The sequence below is a fragment of the Capsicum annuum genome, chromosome 7, assembly GCF_002878395.1.
Source record: "Capsicum annuum cultivar UCD-10X-F1 chromosome 7, UCD10Xv1.1, whole genome shotgun sequence".
NCBI classification, from domain to species: domain Eukaryota; kingdom Viridiplantae; phylum Streptophyta; class Magnoliopsida; order Solanales; family Solanaceae; genus Capsicum; species Capsicum annuum.
The window spans coordinates 147,951,952-147,973,601 of NC_061117.1; the positions used below are offsets into that span (position 1 = coordinate 147,951,952).

Below are 21,650 nucleotides of genomic sequence, written 5' to 3' on the forward strand. Positions count from 1 at the left end.
CATTCCACACTTTACTTCATAGGCGACTAAAGAACAATGTTCTTCAGTGTATTAGGTGATAACTTAAAATAACAATTGATATTAGAGCAAGTTGTTTCAATTAAGTCTAACAGTACACTTTGAAGTAAGTTGAGATGACTGCACCATTTGGAGTTCAAGAAGGCCAATCAACTACAAGGCCACCATATTCCTTCAATGGAAATACTATAAATGGTTGAAGGCAAGAATGCAGGTTTGATAATTAAATTTAATAAACCTTCAGATTTGAGGCATATGAACTCATAAACCCAACTTAATGGCTCTATGGACATTTAGTTCATTTATATTGAATGACAGAAAGTTCTAACTTTATATTACATTGTCAGAGTGTATGAATATCCTACTGGCAAAGCATGAAGCACGACGAACGCCTAATCAATTGAGATATTAGCTCATAATATAAGACTTTAGCCCTCATGATTGTTTGGGCCGGGTGATTAGATATTGACTTTCCCCAAATTAATGACTTTATTTTTCTAAGACATCACCTATTAGCAGAACATTAATTTTATAGAAGAATTGTGTCATTCTCTTTGAAATAGAAAATTATTTAATAAAATTACTGAAGTTCAAAATTAAAATGAAAAGGGCATTGCCCTTTTTACGAACATTTTGTACAATAATGTTTCCACAAATTTGCATTGAAAATAAGAAAAGTATCCCTATCTCCGTCTTATCTCGAACCACAAGCAGTGAGACTTTTTGACTAATTTTGATATTTGCATTTAGTTAATATGCAAACGGTAAGAAGGAATTGCCATTAGAGGTATAGCCCTAGCTGTTACCAAACCCAATTTCTCAGTCATGTTACTATTTTTTGGAATCATACCATTTGGTAACTCCCAATTAAAGCAGTGGACTAATTGTGCTATCACCAAACGAACTATAGTGAGTCCTAACAGCAAACCAGGGCAAGTTCTTCTTCCAGAGCCAAATGGTAAAAGTTGAAAATCACGTCCTCTAAGATCAATAGTACTTTCAATAAACCTCTCTGGTATAAACTTTTCTGGCTCATGCCAGACATCTGGATCTCTCCCGATTGCCCAAACATTAACCAAAACTCGAGATCCTTTAGGTATGTGAAACCCATCAACTATGCAATTTTCAACCGACTCATGTGGAAGCGGATGGAGCCTAAAACCTTCTTTTATGACCATGTCTAAGTATTCTAGACTTTCCAAGTCTGTTTCTTCTACCATCCTCGTTTGACCAACTACATGTTCCAACTCTTTTTGGAGTTTTTTCATCACATCAGCATGTCTGAAAAGTTCTGATAAAATCCATTCAATTGCTGTTGATGAAGTATCCATTGAAGCTATCAACAAGTCCTGTATATGTGGTAATCATACTTTTTGGTGAATGCACAAAAATAGAGCTGGTAATCATGTAGTCTTAAATATGTCATATGAGATGTTGAGATTAAGGAGTTGCTAAATTAGGAAAGAGACGTTTATTTTCCAAGCAAACTAAAAAAAGGAGCAAGACAAACAAATTTAAAAAGATGGAGTACTAAATTCAACGAAAAACAAGGATTGGAAGTAACCTCAGGACTTTGAATATTCTTTTGTCTATGATAATTTAAGACGACTAAAAAGTGAATAAACAATGTCATTTATAAGCCTGTTTAACATTACCAACAGAATAGCTTTGACATGCCGACGATCAAACTCGAATTCAGCTTCTCCAGATTGCATAATTCCCAACAATCCATATCGGTACTAGTTTGCTTCGGCTGGTCATTGGAATATTGACGAACATGTTTGTCAATAACATTCTCCAAGAACTCGTCAGTACTGTTAGCTACTTGTTTCATATGACGAACCAATCCCTGGAGATCAATAAAACGAAAAAAGGGAAATAGTTAAGCAAGATTTGGCGTTTCTGCTATACGCCACGTCTCTTGGACCATATCTTTGAAACACTTTTCATCATCACCAAAACCCTCTTCCATATAGTTATACTTGCTCCCAATTACCATAAGACAAGCCATGTTAGCGCCAAGAGATGCAAGCGTAGTACTAAGATCAACACATCGCAATTCAAAGCCGCTTTCTTGAGGAAATTCACCAGAATTTGAAGTTCTTGTTTCCTCATAGGTTGAAATGAATTGATCTTGGCATTACTTAACAATTGTAGAGTGCACACTTTACGCATATTTCTCCAATAGGGTCCATACTTGCCCATGATCAAATTTCTTTGATTATAGAAAATGTAATGAGAAGCTGCATGGTATGGCCTACTAGCAAAAATTTGATCATGGTTCTTCAAGAATTGTTGTGCTGCATGAGGAGATGATGCAACAATAGTAGACTATGGTCATTATTGGACCATATTTCTTGGCTATTCTATAAAGATCTTGGTGAAGATTTTCTCCTATCATGACAAGATTTCCAAGAAATGGAAGCCCTCTTGGACCTGGAGGAAGTTTCTTCTTCTGCATGAATTCCTTCACAAGGAATAGCATTGCAAATAATGCAAGAACTAGCAGATTAAAGTCATGGAGGCAATATTATTGAAAAGGAGGAAAAAGATGGTAGTATTACTAACTACTTTTGGAGGCACACAATTAGGGTGGTATGAAAGAAAATATTTCCTTGGATATAAATATAAGGGCGGCTTAAGGATCATGCTAGTCTTAAAAAGTATATCAAGCTAATATTCTCTCTGGTTCATATTATATGATGTTTTTTGGATTCCACTCCTCTCTATTTGTACTCTTTTCATTTTTCTCAAGTCCAGTTTTCTCAAGTTTCTATCTTGACTAGTGACATGTGGCATAGGTCAAATTGAATGGGTAAGATTTAATATTTTAAAGTAATTTTCTAACCATAGTTTAAATAATAAATACATTATATAGTTAATTTAAAAAAATATAGTAATCTCACGATTTTAGCAACATATCCACTTATCCTTAAATATAGCAACAAAAAGTCTTTTTCTTCCAACTTTTTTTTCCTACTCAAGAATTTCATTTTTTAATTTCTTTGTAAATTGATCTTTTTTTTTATTATCTTTCTTTTGAAACTTTTTCTTTAACAAATTAGCAATTTTATTTTCTTTAAAACAGGTGAAATAAAATATGAGAAATAATCGGCTCTTGTTATGAAAAATAAAGTAAGAACAAGAAAAATAACGGAGAGAAGAGAGAAGACTTCTTTATTTATCTTGAGGAATGAGAGATGATTTACAATGACGAGAACCTCCCTATTTATAGGAAAAATTCCTTTTAATTTCTCTCCAAAAGATACGCATTCCGTCTCTTGATAGATACTCACTAAAACTTGATACATACTCAATATATCTTGATAGATATTCACCATATCTTGATAGATACTCAATATATCTTGGTAGGTATTCACTATATCATGATATACATTCACTATTTTGTAAATATAAATACATTTATAACACCTCCCCTTGAATGTCTAATTGAGAGATGATGTGCCTGGTTAAAACTTTAATAGAAAAAAACTCAATGAAAAAATAATCTGGTAAAGGAAAAAGAGTACGCATCTCTAATAATACGCATTTTGGTTGCCTCATTAAAAATCTTACAATGAAAATTCAGTGGGACAAGACTTTAAAAGGAAAAAAGAGTACAGCGCGTATAAGCCCTCCTGATGAGAACATCAATTCAAATTCTTGAATCTCCGTATTGCATCTTGTGCACCACCTTCTCAAAAGTTTAATTTGATAGAGACTTGGTGAATAATCATTCGTATTATCACTCGAATGAATCTATTGCATATTGCTATCGTCACTGGGAGCTTATGTGCGTAGATAGCTTTAACGAAATGTGCTTTTTTCTTTCACCTTTTATGATTCCTCCTATTAGTTGTGCTATGCATGCAACATTTTTATATAAGTGGGTATTTCAAATCATATTTTTCTCGACTGAGATGTATCATTGACCTCAGCCACATAATTCTCAACTTATTTTGTTAATAGTCATTATCTTAGCCCCATTTGATTGTCATGTAAAATAAAATGTTATGAAAGAAACCCTTTATGACAATAAATAATATGCTTGTATTAAAGCCTTATGTTAATCATATGAATATCATGTATATTAAAAAACTTGACAATATTCATTACGATAAATACATTAATGCAAGGGTTTTCAATTGCAATATGCAAATGGTCTACTTCACTATATCCACATGTAGGAATAAAACTATATCATGTTCATAGTTATAGCAAGATGTATAAATGCATCATTGCACAAGATATGGTACTTCAGAATCGAATTCAATTCTTCATGTTTCTCATTTAAGCAAATAATCTATTATTTTTTAAAACTCTTCGGGAATTTGAATAATTTTCAACTTATAAATGTATGCAATATAAAGATTATAAACAAGTTTTTCAGAAACTTTTACATGCTTTAAATATTTTGAATCCTTAGAAAGTTTCATATAAATTTGGCCAAGTGACAATATCAGCATTTCATATGTGACATCTTTAAGTGTCCGGACTGCAAATCAAATAAGTGTTGCACTTATCAAGATGCATCATTTCATGTCACTTGATAAATATTTCTACATCAGCATGTTTAAATAAATATAGAGTCCAGATCCTCATAATCTTTTGCAATATTGCATCAATATTGCATCAAAGTTATCGTCGATGATATATTATTTTATATTGGTTCACACTGTGACATAACATTTTGATATCTCATACTTTATTATTTTCAGGGACCTGAACATCTCATAGATTTCATGAAGTGTTATGTCGTAGGTTTTTTAAGAGCACATTGTCATCTTATTATGATCATTCGTTCCTTATACTTTTCAAGAATTATTTCATTTAAAACCAATTATGGTCTACCACACTTCATACATATTGTAGACTTTGTCCTTCGAAGACACATAATAGGAGTATCCGCAGCTAAATATGAAATTAATTTGGAGTTAGTAACTGCTCCTAGCATTTAACCTGAATTATCTTTTGAATGAGGGTCATATTGATGATAATTCAGAACATATTATTTAGCTATTTATTATCTCCCCCTTATGTTAGGAAAACTAACATACATCTCAATTACTTTAGAGAATCCATCTTTCTGCATCATGATGTATCCACTAATTGAATGGAGCACGTCAAAAACTAATGGATGAAATATTGGTTCCTGACCTTGAACCAATTGAGAGGGAGAAATTAATCATAATTTTATTGGTTTGATATATACAAATACTTTGTATATAATATATTATATTTCAAACCAACACATGAACTTTGTTCTCTTAAGTAATGGTTCAACTTTTATCGAAAGCATTCAACGTCAAATCAGTATTATCAAGATAAATTATCTTGATTACTCAATCTAGAAATTATGCTTTTAACTCAATTTAGATTGAGCAAGCTACTTTGTGAATGTCAAACTATAGGTTGACTATAAACATATATGTGATCATCTTATATCATTGCATCTTAATCGATCATATAACAGGTAAAGGGCCTATATTTACCTTTTATATTTTCTAGAAGAGAAAAGTCATAAGAACACCTTTGAACTTAACTTACTTTAGCCCTTTAACTTCACTAGCAATTATTTGCCCTCCCCCCTTAATAATTTTACAATGAATTAAATACAACCCTAAAGATGTAATACCACTCTCACAACAGAGAGTGCATTACACGTGCCGAGACATCAATGCCACATCGGAGCCACATAAATAAAATATTTTTAAAATATTTTCTTATATATATTCTTTCTTATTTAACTCACCTCTTCCCCTTACCTCGCTTTTACTCCTCCTCCTCTATCAAATCCATCCGCCCCCACCCTCTACCCCTGTAAACACTATATTCCCCCCCCCCCCCCCCATTTTTTCTTTCTCGTCCTCCATATAATCGCTAAGCTTACAAAAAAATTCATAATCAAAGTGATTGAAAACTACTAAACTCTAACAATCCCAACAAAAAATGGAATTACAAAATCCCATTTTTACTAAACAATCCCAATCTTACCCATCCACCGCTACTCCTGTAAACACTGCCTACCCCCACCCCTTTCTTTCTTTCTCCTCCTACTTCAAACAAACCCGTTCACCCGCACCCTCCACCCCTACAAACACCTAAAAGAAAAAATAAACTAATATTCTTCTGGATTATTATGGATGAATTGCTGAAGATTGAAGGAAAATGCAGTTAGTTTATGCTATTTTGGCTTTGATTTTCTTCTATGGTCTAAAAATTATGGAATTACTATTTTCTAAGTTAGTACTAAAAATATATACACTGGGTATATTATTTTTGTAGTACTAAAAATGTACAATTAATTAATGAATTTATCTAATTAGGATTAATAGTATAAGAATTTGCTTGTTTTATTTCTGGAAGAAATTAATGGGGGAGAGAGGATTGGGATAGGGGTGCGGTGGTGTAAGGAAAAAGAATGGCAGTGAAGGGTGAGGGATGCATAAGACTTTAAGTAAAAATTAAGTTGAGTTGATTGTTAATTAAGAGAGAGATTTTGTTAGTCCGGATGAAATATTGAAGGTTGTTCAAAACATTGAGGGAATAGGATTGAAAGTTGAGATGGTGTTCAATGGAGGAAAAATCTTAATTTGGTGTCTTTGTGGTTCTCTGGTGGTGTTAATGGATGAAAATGAAAAAAAATGTAGGGGAGTGTTGGTGGAGAATGTGTTTGAGGTTGTTAATAGAGAAATTTATGGTTGAAGAAAATGAGTGTTGTTGTTGATTATGTTTTGAAGAAGAAAAGGCTGTCCAGGTATTGTTCCTTTATTTTTTAATTTTTATTATATTTAAAATATAATATTAGTGGAATCAATAATATTTTTACAAAAAATATGCATTTTTTTTCTTTTTTTTTTAAATACCATGTCAGCATTAAGGGATATTAATTCACTTTATAGTTATTAAGAGGGATAAATAAATGTATGTTAAGTTAAGGTCTAAAGTAAGTTGAGCGGACAAGTTCAAGAGTGAAATAATGACTTTTATATTTCTAGAATTATAGGGATCCAATCTCAATATTAGTTGATCTAATCAACTTATCGTGCGAACAAGCAACACAAACAATTCTTGAAGAATCTTCTATTTCTTCAATACATTCCTAATACTCAATATGCACATCTTCAGAATGTCGCAATCGTTCATGTCAGTTTATGAACTCTTATAATAGTAAACTCCAAGTTTACCATGGCATTCTTTTTTTTTTTACTTTAGTAAACTTCTTGTTTACTCTGGCATAAATTTTGTATCAATAAACAATAAACTCTTAGTTTATTATAGCATGTGATTTCATCATGCTTGGGTAACTTTTTTCATTAGTGGTCCGTACTATAGTAACTTGGAGATATTCAATCTTTCAATTATTCTACCTCTTCTGAAGGTAGATTATGATATCTTCATAACTAAGAACATGTTCGAACTTATATACAGTCTCATTCACCTCAGGGAATAGATCTGTATTTATAATAATTAAAATTCTCATTCCCTAGAAATGAAATATAATCATGTCTTAAGCACATCAAATTATGATAGCTTATAACATCTTTCAAAATATTGCTAATTAAGAGTAAATCGAGGCATACATGTGATTGCAAAGAATTTTTCTTTGACATGTTACTCAAGAATATCATGCTTCAAAGTAGGGGTGCCAAATAAGTTGTTTGGGCTGGAGTTGGGCGGGTTAAAATAGGATGAACAAATAAATAGGCTAATGCCCAACCCTGCCTAAATACATTTGGGTGAAGATGGGCTAAACTATGGGTTATGAGTTATAACCCAACTCTCCCAAATGAAAATCGTTACAACATTCTTGATTTTTATTCTTCTATAGCAAAAATCACATGATTACAAACATACATTATAATAAAGTCATCGAACATACTAATGTAAAATTGACACATTTAATCCAAATGTTACCTTATGATGATGACAAAATTACTCACTGCACAATCTTTTTTATTCAATTGTGTTATAATGTACCTTTAACTAATGGATTTTGATTATAAAAATTAAAAATATAATTCACCGGTTTTATCTCAATATTAACTACCAAATCAAATGAAATTTACCTTCCAAAACCATTAAATAAGCCCAAAAATCATTACACACTTTCCAACTAAAGTAAATCACTAGCCATTAAAATCCAAAACCCCCCACAAACCCATAGCTAGGTGTCGTTCTTGTTATTACCTAACCAAGAAAACAAAGCAATAACAAAAACCCATCTAAATTGGAGCATAAATACTCCACCTTAACAACTGAAAACAAGAAACTACCCAACAAATATCGTCATGATTGTCACAATGCTAATTCGTACATATCCAAGGTTTCATTCAGGGAAGAAGAATATATTTGTCTAAGAAAATTGCAGAAGCAATAATGAGTAATTGAGCATAATAAAGCATGTTATTTTCAAAAATAAAGAGTTCTGCATTGTAGTGTCACGATCCAAATATCAAGGGTCATGATGACACTTGTCGTGACAAGTCTTGACAAGTAAGCCTATCACCCAAACTTAATTGGAATGAGAAATCAATACCAAATTCCTAGGCAAGACTTATAGAAAAAAGTTGAATCACACATTAGTAATAAAGACGGAAAACAAATAACAATAATACCATCAAACTCTCCAAAACCTGGTGTGACAATGAAAGAACCAACTAAATACAACTCGAGTCAAAATATACAGTGATATCCAAAAAGGAACAAACTCTATCTCAGAATACAAAATAAATATAGCCTAGATAAGAAAAGACATAAGGTCAACTTTAAATGCATAGGTCAGCCTCTACCTTGAATAGACTCCAAGTACCACCTAAATCAGTCGTCGTACAATGCACTCATACCTGGATCTGCATCGAAAAAGCGCAGTAGGAGTGAGGCCAACTGAGCAAAGTAGAAAATAAAGCATACAAAATACATACTATGGGTGCGTCACCTCCAGTCAGCAAATGTCTCAAACAATAGCCCACACCATCTCCACTAAAAATTCTACATATACACATATACCAACTCAAGCATAAAAAAGGGACACAATGGATAGGCATCAAATCAAACATATCAAAGAGGTATAAATAGAGGGATATCACATCAAGAACACAAATACAACACAAAATGTACACAAAGTGTAAAATGGAATGAAGATGATGATGATCTGATACACGAGGTTGTCGCACAACCTCCGTATATACCTACTACATTGTGCTCCCAAAGTAGGACCTATAGGTATTTGTAAACCTATATACAATTCAATATCCAATACCAATCCAATATCCATAACTTCTTTTTGGCACATCCATCGATAGAGGTTATTAAAGATGTTATATTTTCTATCAGAAAAAGCCAGTATTTCCACATGGTATCAATGTCTCATGAATGTATATGATATAAGGATGTAATGCTCACAACCAACAAAAATGAGAATTTTCAAGTCCAACTAATAGACCAACCATGTTATCCAAATCCACTTAATATGCCAACAATCCATGAATCTGTTATAGTTCATAAATCAATTGGGTGAGATATGCATAAATATGCCATTTGATACCATGTAATACCAACTTAGACAATTTTCATAAAAAAAAACAACCAATTATATCATTATCAAACCAATAACATCTATAAGATCCCAACGGTCAGACATAGCAATAACGTCTCAAAACTATCAAATAACAACAACATAGGCCCCACATGGGTACGCAACAATAATAAAGTTATTTTCATGATTAGTTCCCATACTTATAACATGATTTTATACCAATATTAACTACTCAGCCTAGTCTGAAGAAAGTTAAGACATAACCTGCCTCAAATGTCGAAAATCAGTCCAAATAGCCTTCAACATAAAGCTTTCCCCTCTTTAACAGACCCATAATCAACTAAAACATACAAGTATAGAATCTACGCATCAAAAGAAAGCCATCGATACACCCATATTGCACATTTCTGGGATGGTGTTAAAACAGACCAATGAAAAGGGTTTTCAAAAAAGAAGGACATAACTGAAATTTTTTATACAAAAATATATTATCCAAGATTAAAGAAAGCTATAGAAGAAAACCCAAGTGAAAATAGGTTAAAATTATGGTTTAAATTGTAAAATTACTAATTTAGTCCTTTTAGGCAAGAATCCCCAAATTCTACTTTCAAATTCAAAGTTTTAACAAGATTTAAATGAAAAGAATCAAAGAAAAATAGTTAGAAGAGGGATTTGGATCTTACCCAAGCTTGAAAATGGTGAAATCGCCCAAAATCTCAAAGCCCCAAGCTCCAAGTCTCAAAAATGGTGAAAATTTTCAAAAATGAGGGATTTATATCACCCAAACATCGCTTAAGCGATCACCGGGTCACTTAAGCGACCAAGTGTCACTTATGTGATACCCGTCTGGCACGCAAGTGTTGTGTAAGAGACCGGGCTGTTGCTTAGGCGATAATCATTTAAGAGAGCCTGACATCGCTTAGGCGACACTTTGGCTGTCAAGCCAAGTTGCTTAAGCGACAAAAATGTCACTTAAGCGGTGAACTGGCCGAGTGGTGCACCAGCTGAAAACTTAGAGAATTCCAAGTCTCTATGGATCCCTCAAAATTCATTCAAAATCTCGAGAATGTAAATGAACTATGCTACCCTATCAAATTCAACACGACAGACTCAATGACAATATTATATTTTCAAAAAAATCATCATTTTCACAAACTTAATCCCCGAAATCCAATTCCACAACTTTTCAATTTGAGGGTCAAAATAAGATATGAAAGCAATAAAATCACACCAACCATGTTACCAACCTAAAATTGATATTTAGGGTCTGCTGGCACAGTCTGTTTTGTCATCCGACGCATAGATCAATAAATATTAATTAAGTCAACTATAAAGCCTTTTTAACCACTAAAAATCACAAACTTACACAAATCACACCAAAATACATTGGGAATCGTGTAAATCATCCCCACACACCAAAAATATCATAAAGCAACCATGGGGAGGGGTAAAATGGTCAAATCACATAGAAATAAATAATTCACAAAGATCACCAAAAATTAATTCATTACAACATCCACCACAAAGAATCTAGTTCTCCCTCAAAATAAAGGAAAGGGAAATACCTGAATTAATGAAAAGTTAGAGATAACTACCACGTATATCAGACTCGACCTTTCAAGTAGCCTCATCTACTGGACTATGTCTGAACTAGACCTTAACCACAGGAATATCTCTAGAACGCAATCGTCTAATATCCTGGCAAGAATAGAAATAGGCTCCTCAACAAAAGATAACCTCTCATCTAGCTAGATCGAATCCCAATGAATGATATGAGATTCATTTGGAATGTAACGACGAAGCATGAAACCATGAAAAACTAGATGAACAACTGATAAATCTAGGGGCAATGCTAACTTATAAGCCACATCCCCAATAGTTTAAAGAATCTCAAATGGTTCAATATACCTAAGGTTAAACTTGCCCCCTCTTTCCATACCTCATCACTCTATTCATGGGCAACACAAGAAGTAAAACTCAATCACCAACACTAAATCTCAAGGAACAAAATCTACGATCTGCATAACACTTCTACCTACTCTGAGCCGCTCGAATACTATCCATAATGATTCAAACTCTATCCAAGGACTCATAAAGCAAGTCCATTCCTCAAGATCTAATCTCAAAAACCTCAAACCAACCAACGAGAAAGCAAAAATGCCTACCATACAAATCCTCAGAATAAGACATCTCAATACTGGAATGGTAGCTATTATTATGGACAAACTCTACCAAAGCTAGATGCTGCTCCCACTAACCGCCAAAGTCCATCACACAAGTGCGGAGCATATTCTCCAAAATTTGAATAGTCTGCTCTGATTGATCGTCGGTTTGGGTCTGAAACATTGTACTAAGATCAACCTAAGTGCCTATATCCTCCTAAAAAGTCTTTTAAAATAGAGATACGAACGCTGAACCTCAATTCAAGATGATAGACACTAGCACACCATGAAGATGCACTATCTCATGAATATAGATATGGGCCAACTTTTGAGCACTGAAAAACCTAAATAAGAATAAAATGAGCAAATTTGGTCAATCAATCTAAGATGACCTAAACACTATCAAAACCATGAGAAATATGAGGCAACCCAGTCACAAAGTCCATAGTGATCCTTTCCCATTTCTACTCGGGAATGGGTAACCTCTAAAGAAACCACCAGGCTTTAAATGCTCAGCCTTCACCTGCTGAAAACATAGGCAAAGAGCTACGAAATCTGCTACATCCTTCCTCATACCACCCTACCAGTAATGCTACCTCAAGTCACAAGATATCTGTCACCCCCGGACGGATGGAATACCCGTAACAATGGGCCTCCTCCAAAATCAATCTAATCTGATCATCCACTCTCGACACGCAAACTCAGCCTCTATAAAACACAATCTGGATCAAGCAAGGATTCCTTAGTCTCACCTTTCAACACCTTATCTCAAATTACTTCAACCCAATATAATCAAACTGATGAGCCTAAATTTACTCTATCAAGGAAGACCTAGCCTTCATAAATGTCAAAACTTATACCAGGTGTCGATGTATCAAGACTAACCATCTGGTTAGCCAAAGACTAAACCTCCAAGGACAAAGGTTGCTCCTGGGTCAAAAGATGCGCCAAGCTACCCATGCTAGTGGACTTCTAGCTCAAGGGATTCACAACCATATTTGCCTTGCCTGGATGATAGAGAATACTTAGGTCATAATCCATAAGCAACTTAAGCCAACTATATTGCCTCATATTAAGATATCATTGGTAAAGAAATATTGAATGCTACAATGATCTGAGAAAATCTCAGAACGAACTCAATACAAGTAGTGCCCCCATACCTTTAAAGCAAAAACAATTGCACACAACTCTAAATCATAGGTAGGGTAATTTCTCTCATGGGTCTTCAGCTAACGAGAAACATACGCAATCACCTTACCCTCTTGCATTAATACAACACCTAACCCAATACCTGAAGCATGTCAAACTATGGTAAAACCCACGCCTTTCTTAGGCATAGTTAAAGTAGGAGATGAAGTCAATAAATCCTTGAACTTTTAGAAGCTCACCTCACAAGCATCAGACCACTGAAAGAAAATCTTCTTCTGAGTCAACTTAGTCAAAGGAAACGCAATAGATGAAAAACCCTCAACAAAGAATTGATAGTAACCTGCAAAACCAATAAAACTCTAAATCTCGATAGGAGGGGTAGGCCTAGCCCAATTAGAAACTGCTACAATATTAGTTGAATTGACCATAATAACATCCTTGGTCACCACATGACCCAGAAAAAAAAAACTCCAACCAAAACTCAAACTTGGATAACTTAGCATACAACTTCTCATCCCTCAAACTTTGAAGCACAATTCACAAATGCTCCTTATGGTTAGCCTTACTTTTGGAATAAGCCAAGATATCATCTATGAATACAATTAAAAAGTAGTCGAGATACGATCAAAATACCCAGTTCATCAACTCCATGAATGCGATTGGGGTATTGGTCAACCCAAAGGACATGACCAAGAACTCATAATAACTGTACCGAGTAAAGAAAGCTATCTTTAAAAATTCCAAAGTCTAAACCTTAACTGGTGTTACCTAAAACTTAAATCAATCTTCGAAAACACTAAAGCACCCTAAAAATGATTGAACAAATCATCAATACGAGGAAAAGGATACTTATTCTTAACTGTCACCTTGCTCAACTACCAATAATTAATACATATACACATAGACACATCTTTTTTGTTTAGAAAAAAGACAGGCTCACCCTAAGGTCATACACTAGGTTGGATAAATCCCTTATCCAACAACTTCTGCAATTGATCCTTGAATTTCTTTAATTTTGCAAGGGCCATCCTATAAAAAGGAATAAAAATAGGCTTTGTTCTCAGCTCAACATTAATGGCAAAGTCAATATCATGATTTGGAGGCATACTAGGTAAATACGAAGGGAGAACATCCATAAACTCATGGACAATACGAACAGAATCTAAAGGAGGTGGTGAAGCAACACTAATATCACAAATATGGGCTAAATAAGAAAAACATCCTCTCTCAACTAAGTGATAAGCCTGCATAAAAGATATAAATCTCGTCAAATTCAAATGAAGCACACCCTTCTAAGCTATTCTCATCACACACGGCAAAGCTAAAGTTTGAGTCTGACTATAACAGTCTAGGATAACATAATAAAGAGTTAACCAATCCGTGTCCTAAATGACATTGAAATCGACCATATCTAAAATAAGTAGATCTACCCAAGTCTCCTATAACATAAGATCAGTACACCCAATCCACGACTAAATATTCTCCTATAGGGGTAGATACATGGATAAGCATGGCAAGAGGCTTACTAGAAGAATCAAAACCTAAAGCAAAATATACAAACCATAGGGAAAGTTGATCCCAGATAAAATAACATATATACAGATATAAAACAGACAAACACGATACATGTAATAATAGTGGTAGAAGACTTTACATCTGGTTTGGCGAGAATAGCATACCACTGTCCATGATCACCATTTGACTGAGTCATCCCATAACCACGATGGGCACCATCTATGCCTTATTCACCTCTAATAGAACCTCTACCTTTCACAGCTGATATAAAAGTAGCTCTAAAACCACAGCAGAGATAGCCCTTGGCCAAATGGACAACCTCATCACACATAAAGCAGCCTCTATGACCCGGCTCAATAGGAGGAGGTATGGCTGAGCTAAAATGACTACTCAAAGTTGTTGAACCAAAAAAAACACTACTTAAACCCTATAAAGCTACCTACATGGGTCTGTTATGATACCTACGGAAGCTTTTAAAATCTCTAACTTGAGAAGTATGACCTCTGAACGTTCCCTGATGGTGCACTCTTTTGGCACCTCCCTAAGACGCTCAAAGTATAGACGCAGTCATCTTAGGATGATCCATTATACTTTAAAATAAAGCCTCTAACTTCTAAATCTTCCTAGAATCAGTGGAAATACTGGCATAAGAATATCTATACAAGGAATAAAAATGTGCCTCATACTCTGCAACAGTCATGTAGCCCTTCTCTAGATGATCAAACTCATCTCTCATCTAGTCCTTCAAACTGTATAGAATAAACGTATCAAAAAATTCCTCAGTAAATTAATCCCAATTCATCTCTAGAGAACCAAGAAGTCTACAACTAACAAGTGACCTCCACTAATACTAGGCTGCATCTCTCAACTGGTAAGTAGTGTAAGCAACCCTGGCTAGATTTCTCAATAAGTAAGTAGTGTAATCAACCCCACACAACTCAAAAGATCCAAGATTATGCAACCTCTCTTGACAATCAATCAAGAACTCATACACATCCTCGGTCATAACACTACTAAACCTAAAAGGACCCAAATAATTGAATCTCTCAAACCTCTTTTGATCCTCAGAAGACATAATTGTACTTATAATAATAGGAAAAATAATGAATTTGCTGGCTGAGATCCTACCTGAGGAAGTAACACAAATGAAGGTTGAACTCCTGACCTCGAAATAACATACTTAGATACAGGCACTGAAAGAGGAACAATACTCAGAGCTTTGGAGTAGCATAAGTAGATGTTGGTACCACTGAAGGATCCACACTCAAAATTGGAGAAACAGCATAGGCAGACTCTGGAATAGACGGAGGTACAATACTCGAGGCTGGAGTAACACCAAGTGCACTCAAAGTATTACCTTCCAAATTGGTTAATAAGAAAATCAACAAACCCTCTAAGACCAGGGATGAATAACTATGTGGAATCGGGGTAGGCCCTATATCCCTAGTATGCTCAACCTGAGGCCCAGAGGAGAGTTTCCTAGTACTACCTCTTGACTAGGCAGATCCTCCCTCTAGACTAAGCTATCTCCTCAGATGATAGTCTGTATCCTAACCTTGCGGGATCTAGTCCTATCTATTTGCACAAAAAAAATATAACTTAGAACACAAGGTATGAAAGACCCTCACGGTATATAATGAAATTAGGAAAGTTTTCTAACGATATCTTATAGCCTCTTAAAGATAGATACGAACGTCGACGTATTAATCTGCGAGACTCTAATTAACATCATATTCTTTCATTGATGAAACCAATAAAACATGGCTTTGATACCAATTTGTCATGATCCAAAAACTAAGGTTCATGATGGCACATATCATGAAAATCCTTGACAAGTAAGCCTAAAACCTAAACTAACATGGAATGAGAAATCAATACTAAATCTCAAGGCAAGACTTCTAGAATAAAGTTGAACCCTACATTTGTAATAAAGGCAAAAATTAAATAATAATAATACCATCAAAATCCTATGTCACAGTGTAAGAACCAACTAAATACAACTCGAGTCAAAATATACATCTTATAACCATGAAGGAACAAACTCTGTCTCTAAATGCAAAATATGGCATAGCCTAGATAAGAAAAGATAGAAGGTCAACTCTGAATGCATAGGTTAACAGCTACCTCGAATAAACTCCAAGTACTGCCTGCATCAGTTGTTGTACGACGCACTTGTACCTGGATCTGCATTGAAAGGGTGCAGTAGGGGTGAGTATGGTCCACTTGTACTCAGTAGGTATCATAGACTGACTGAGCAAAGTAGAAGATATACAATGGATAGATTAATAGTTCTGCAATAACGCATATACCAACACAAGTACAAGAAAGGAACACAATGGATAAAGATCAAACACATCAAAGAGGTATAAATAGAGGGATATCACATCAATAACAAAAACACAACACAAATGTACACAAAGTGTAAAATGCAATGAAGATGATGTGATGTGATGCATAAGGTTGTCCCATAACCTCCGTATATACCTATCGAGTTGTGATCCCAAGGTAGGACCCATGGAGCATTCGTCAACCCATATATAATTCAATATCCAATACTATGACACATCCATCAATAGAAGGTTTAAAAGATGCCACATTTTTTGTCAGAAAAAGCCAGTATTTCCACGGTGGTACCAATGTTTCAAGAATTTATATGATATAAGGATGTAATGCTCACAACAAACAAAAATGAGAATTTCCAAATTCAACAAACATGCTAATATTAACTACCCAGCATAGCCTGAAGAAATTTAAGCCATAACCAACCTTAAATGCCGAAAATCGATCCAAATAGCCTTCAACACGGAGCTTTCTCCTCACAAACAAACCTATAATCAACTAAAATATTCAAATATAAAATGAACACCCAAACTGCTAAACTAGAAGAACCACTACCTGAACCCTGCAAAGCTATTTTCACGGGTCTACCAAGATACCCACAAAAGCCTCTAAAATCTCTACCTCGAGAAGTGTAAACTCTGAACTCACCCTCATAGTGCACCCTCTTGGTGCCTCCCTGAGATACTTAAAGAACAGACTCAGTTATCTTAGCATGATCCACTATACTCTAAAATAATGCCCATGTCACTACCATCTAGGCAGTGGCAATCTAAAGCAAAATATCCAATCCCTTTAAGAACTTCTGAATCTTTTCAGACTCGGTGGAAATACTGTCATAAGAATATCTAGACTAGAAATAGAAGCATGCCTTATACTCTGCAATAATAATTGATCCCTTCTATAAATAATCAAACTCATCTCTCGACTGATCCCTCAGATTGCATGGTATAAACCTATCCAAAAGAGCCTCTGCAAATTGATCCAAAGTCATCTCTGGAGAACCAAGAAGTCTATAGTTAAAAAGTGACCTCTACCAATCCTTGGCTGCATCTCTCAATTGGTAAGTAGTAACCCTGGTTGTATCTCTCAACTGGTAAGTAGTATAAGTAACCCCTTGCGACTCAAGTGATCTAAGATTATGCAACTTCTCATGATAATCAATTAAGAACTAGTAGGCATCCTCACCCACAAAACCACTAGACCTAGGAGGACCCAAATTAGTAAATCTCTCAAACCTCTTCTGATCCTCAGATGACATAACTATACTCGCAATAATAGGAGGCATAATGAATCTAGTTGTTGAGATCCCACCTGAGGCGGTAACAAAATGAAGGTTGAATTCTTGACCTCAAAATACCATACTCGGATACATGCATTGAAGGAGGAACAATACTCAGAGTTTGTGGAGTAGCATAAGCATATGTTGGTACCACTGAAAGATCCACACTTAAAACTAGAGAAATACTATAGTCAAACTCTGGCACAGACGAAGGAATAATACTCAGGGTTGGAGGAACACCAAGTGCACTCAAAGCAGTACCCTCCAAACGGATCAGCAAGTGAATCAATAACCCCTCTAAAAATGGTGTAGAAGAACTCTATAGAACTGGAGTAGGCCCCATATCCCTTGCATGCTCAACCCGAGGCTTAGGGGAGAGTTCCTTAGTACTATCTCTTGACTGGGCAGATCCTTATGCCCATTCACTATCTTGGGCCCATCCACGGCTCGCAACTCACCCTCAAGACTGAGCCCTCTCCTTGGATGATAACTCTGCATCCTTAACATTATGGGATCTAGTCCTCACTATTTGCATGGAAAAGGTGAAATATAACTTAGAACACAAGGTATGAAAGACTCACACGATATAGAATGAAATAAGAGAAGTTTCCCAAAAATATGTTATAGCCTCTTAAAGATAAATACGAATGTCTATGCATAGATCCACAAAACTCTACTAGCCATTCTGCTCTTACACTAATGAGACCAATGAAACCTCGCTCTGATACCAATTTTTCACTATCTAAAAATCAAGGGTCATGATGACACATTGTGGCTAGCCTTAACAAGTAAGCCTTTCACCCATACTGATATAGAATGAGAAATTAATACTGAATCCTAAGGTAAGACTTCTAGAGAAAAGTCAAACCACACATTAGTAATAAAGGCAAAAAGTTAATAACAATAATTCCATCAAACTCTCCAAAACCTGGTGTCACAATGTAAGAACCAACTAAATACAACTCGAGTCAAAATATACATGTGATATCCAAAAAGGAACAAAATCTGTCACTAAATACATAATAAGAGATAGTCTAGATAAGAAAAGATAAAAGGTAAATTATGAATGGATAGATCAATCGCTACCTTGAATAGACTCCAAGTACCGCCTGAATCAGTTGTTGTGCTGCGTACTCATACCTGGACTATACTAAAATGGCATCGTAGGGGTGAGTATGGTCCACTTGTACTCAGTAGGTATCATAGACCAACTGAGCAAAGTATAAAATAAAGCATCCAAAAAATGCACTATAGGCACATCACCTGTAATAATAAAATATCCCAAATGATAGCCCACACCATTTTCACTAACAATTCTATAAATACACATATACCAACACAATTACCAGAAGGGGACACAATGGATCTATATTAAATCAAATATATCAAAGAGGTATAAATAGAGGGATATCACCTCAAGAACACAAAATATAAAATTCAATGAAGATGGTAATGATAATGATGATGATGATGATGATGTGATTCACGAGGTGATATCCCTCTATTTATACCTCTTTGATTATTTGATTTGATGTATATCTATTTGATTTGATGTAGGAAGCACAGCTCAGAACCTCCGTATACACCTACTGAGTTATGCTCCCGAGGTATGGCCTATGGGGGTTCGTTAACCCATATAAAATCCAATATCTAATACTAATTCAATATCCATAACTTCTCTAGGCACATTCATCATAGAGTTTTAAAGATATCAGATTTTATGTCAGAAAAGCCAGTATTTTCACGGTGGTACCAATGCTTCAAGAATTTATATGATATGAGGATGTAATTATCGCAACCAACCAAACTGGAAATTTCCAAATCCAACTAATATACCAACCATGTAAGCCAAAATCTACTCAATATGACAACCATCCATGAATCCGATATAGTCAATAAACAAATAGCATGAGATATACATAAATATGCCATTTGATACCACATAAATATCAACTTAGACTATTTTCATCAAGAAACCAACCAATTATGTCTTTATCAGGCCAATAGCATCATATAAGAACCAACACGGTGACACATAGAAAATAACGTCTCAAAATCACAAAATAACAACAACATAGGCCCTCATACTAGCACACAACAATAATAAAGACATTTTCATGATTTGTACCCAAACTCATAACATGATTTTATATCAGTATTAACTTCTCAACACAGTCTGAATAAAGTTAAGCCATAGACTATCTCAAATGTTGAAAATCAATATAAATGGCCTTCAACATGATCTTTCCCCAAATGAATAGACTTAGAATCGACTAAAACATACAAATATAGAATCTATATGTCAAGAGAAAGTCATCGATACCTATATTGCCCATTTTTGGGTCGGAATCAAAATTGACCCCCGAAATAAATTTTCAAAAAGAAGGGTTCAACCAAAATTTTTGTTCAAAAGTATATTACCCAAAATAAATGGGAGCAATAGAAGAAAACCCAAGTGAAAGTGGGGTTTCAATTGTAATATTACTTAGTAAGGCCTCCTGGGCCAAAATTTCTAAATTCTACTTTCAAATTCATGTTTTTAACAATATTTACATGATAAGAATCAAAGAAAAATAGTTATAAAAGATAATCAGAGCTTACCCAAGCTTGAAAATGGAAGAATCGCTCAAAAACTCGAAACTCCAAACTTCAAGTCTCAAAAATAGAGAAAAATTATGAAAATAGGGAAGTTATATTGCCCAAACATCGCTTAACCAATCACTGAGTCACTTAAGAGATCATCACTTAAACGGCTAGGTGTAGCTTATGCGATAGCCGCTTGGCACACGAGTGTCCCGTAAGAGACCAGGTTGTCGGTTAGACGACAATCGAATAAGAGAGCTTAATGTCTCTTAGGTGAAACTTTTACTATCAAGCTAAGTTGCTTAAGCGACCAAGATTTTTCTTAAGCAGTGCACTAGCTGAGTGGTACACCAATTGGAGACTTGGAGAAATCCAAGTCTCGGGGAACCCCTCAAAATTTATCTAAAATCTCAAGAATGCAAATGAACTATGCTACCATAGAAAATTCGAAACTCTAAACTTAATGGAGATATCAGATTTTCAAAAAAAAATAATTTTCACAAAGTTGATCCCCGAAATCCAATTTCACAAATTTCCAATCTGAGGATTAAAATGATATATAAAAGCCATAATATTGCACCAACTATGTTACCAACCTAAAATCAATGTTTCATATCTACTGGTATAGTTCATTTTTCAATCTAATACACAGATCAATAAATGTTGATTGAAGTCACCTATAAAGTCTTTTTACCATAAAAAATCATAAACTTGGACAAATCACACTGAAATGCATTGAGAACCATGCCAATCATTCCCACACCCTAGAATTACCACAAAGCAACTCGGGGAGGGATAAAATAATAAATTACATAGAAATAAATAATTCACAAAGATCACCAAAAATTAAGTCATTACATGTAGCTAGCCAAGTGTTCCAACTCAGTGACAGAACTGATGATTAAACTCTATTTTTATGTATAAAATATGTTGGAGAATTATCATTTTTTAAAGAGGTTTCCTTATTAGAGCAATACCTGGGTGAAGAGTTAGAGAAATTTTCGTAAAGCAGTGTACCACCTAGAATATCATCGCGTAGAGGAGAGGGTGTAAATTGCAATTGTCA

The 21,650-nt window shown here is 34.7% G+C and overlaps 1 pseudogene; it reads right to left on the bottom strand.

Annotated features, from left to right (window-relative positions):
• Window positions 1-764: 764 nt before the first annotated feature.
• Window positions 765-21,650, bottom strand: part of LOC107876669 — an 80,968-nt pseudogene continuing 60,082 nt past the window's right edge.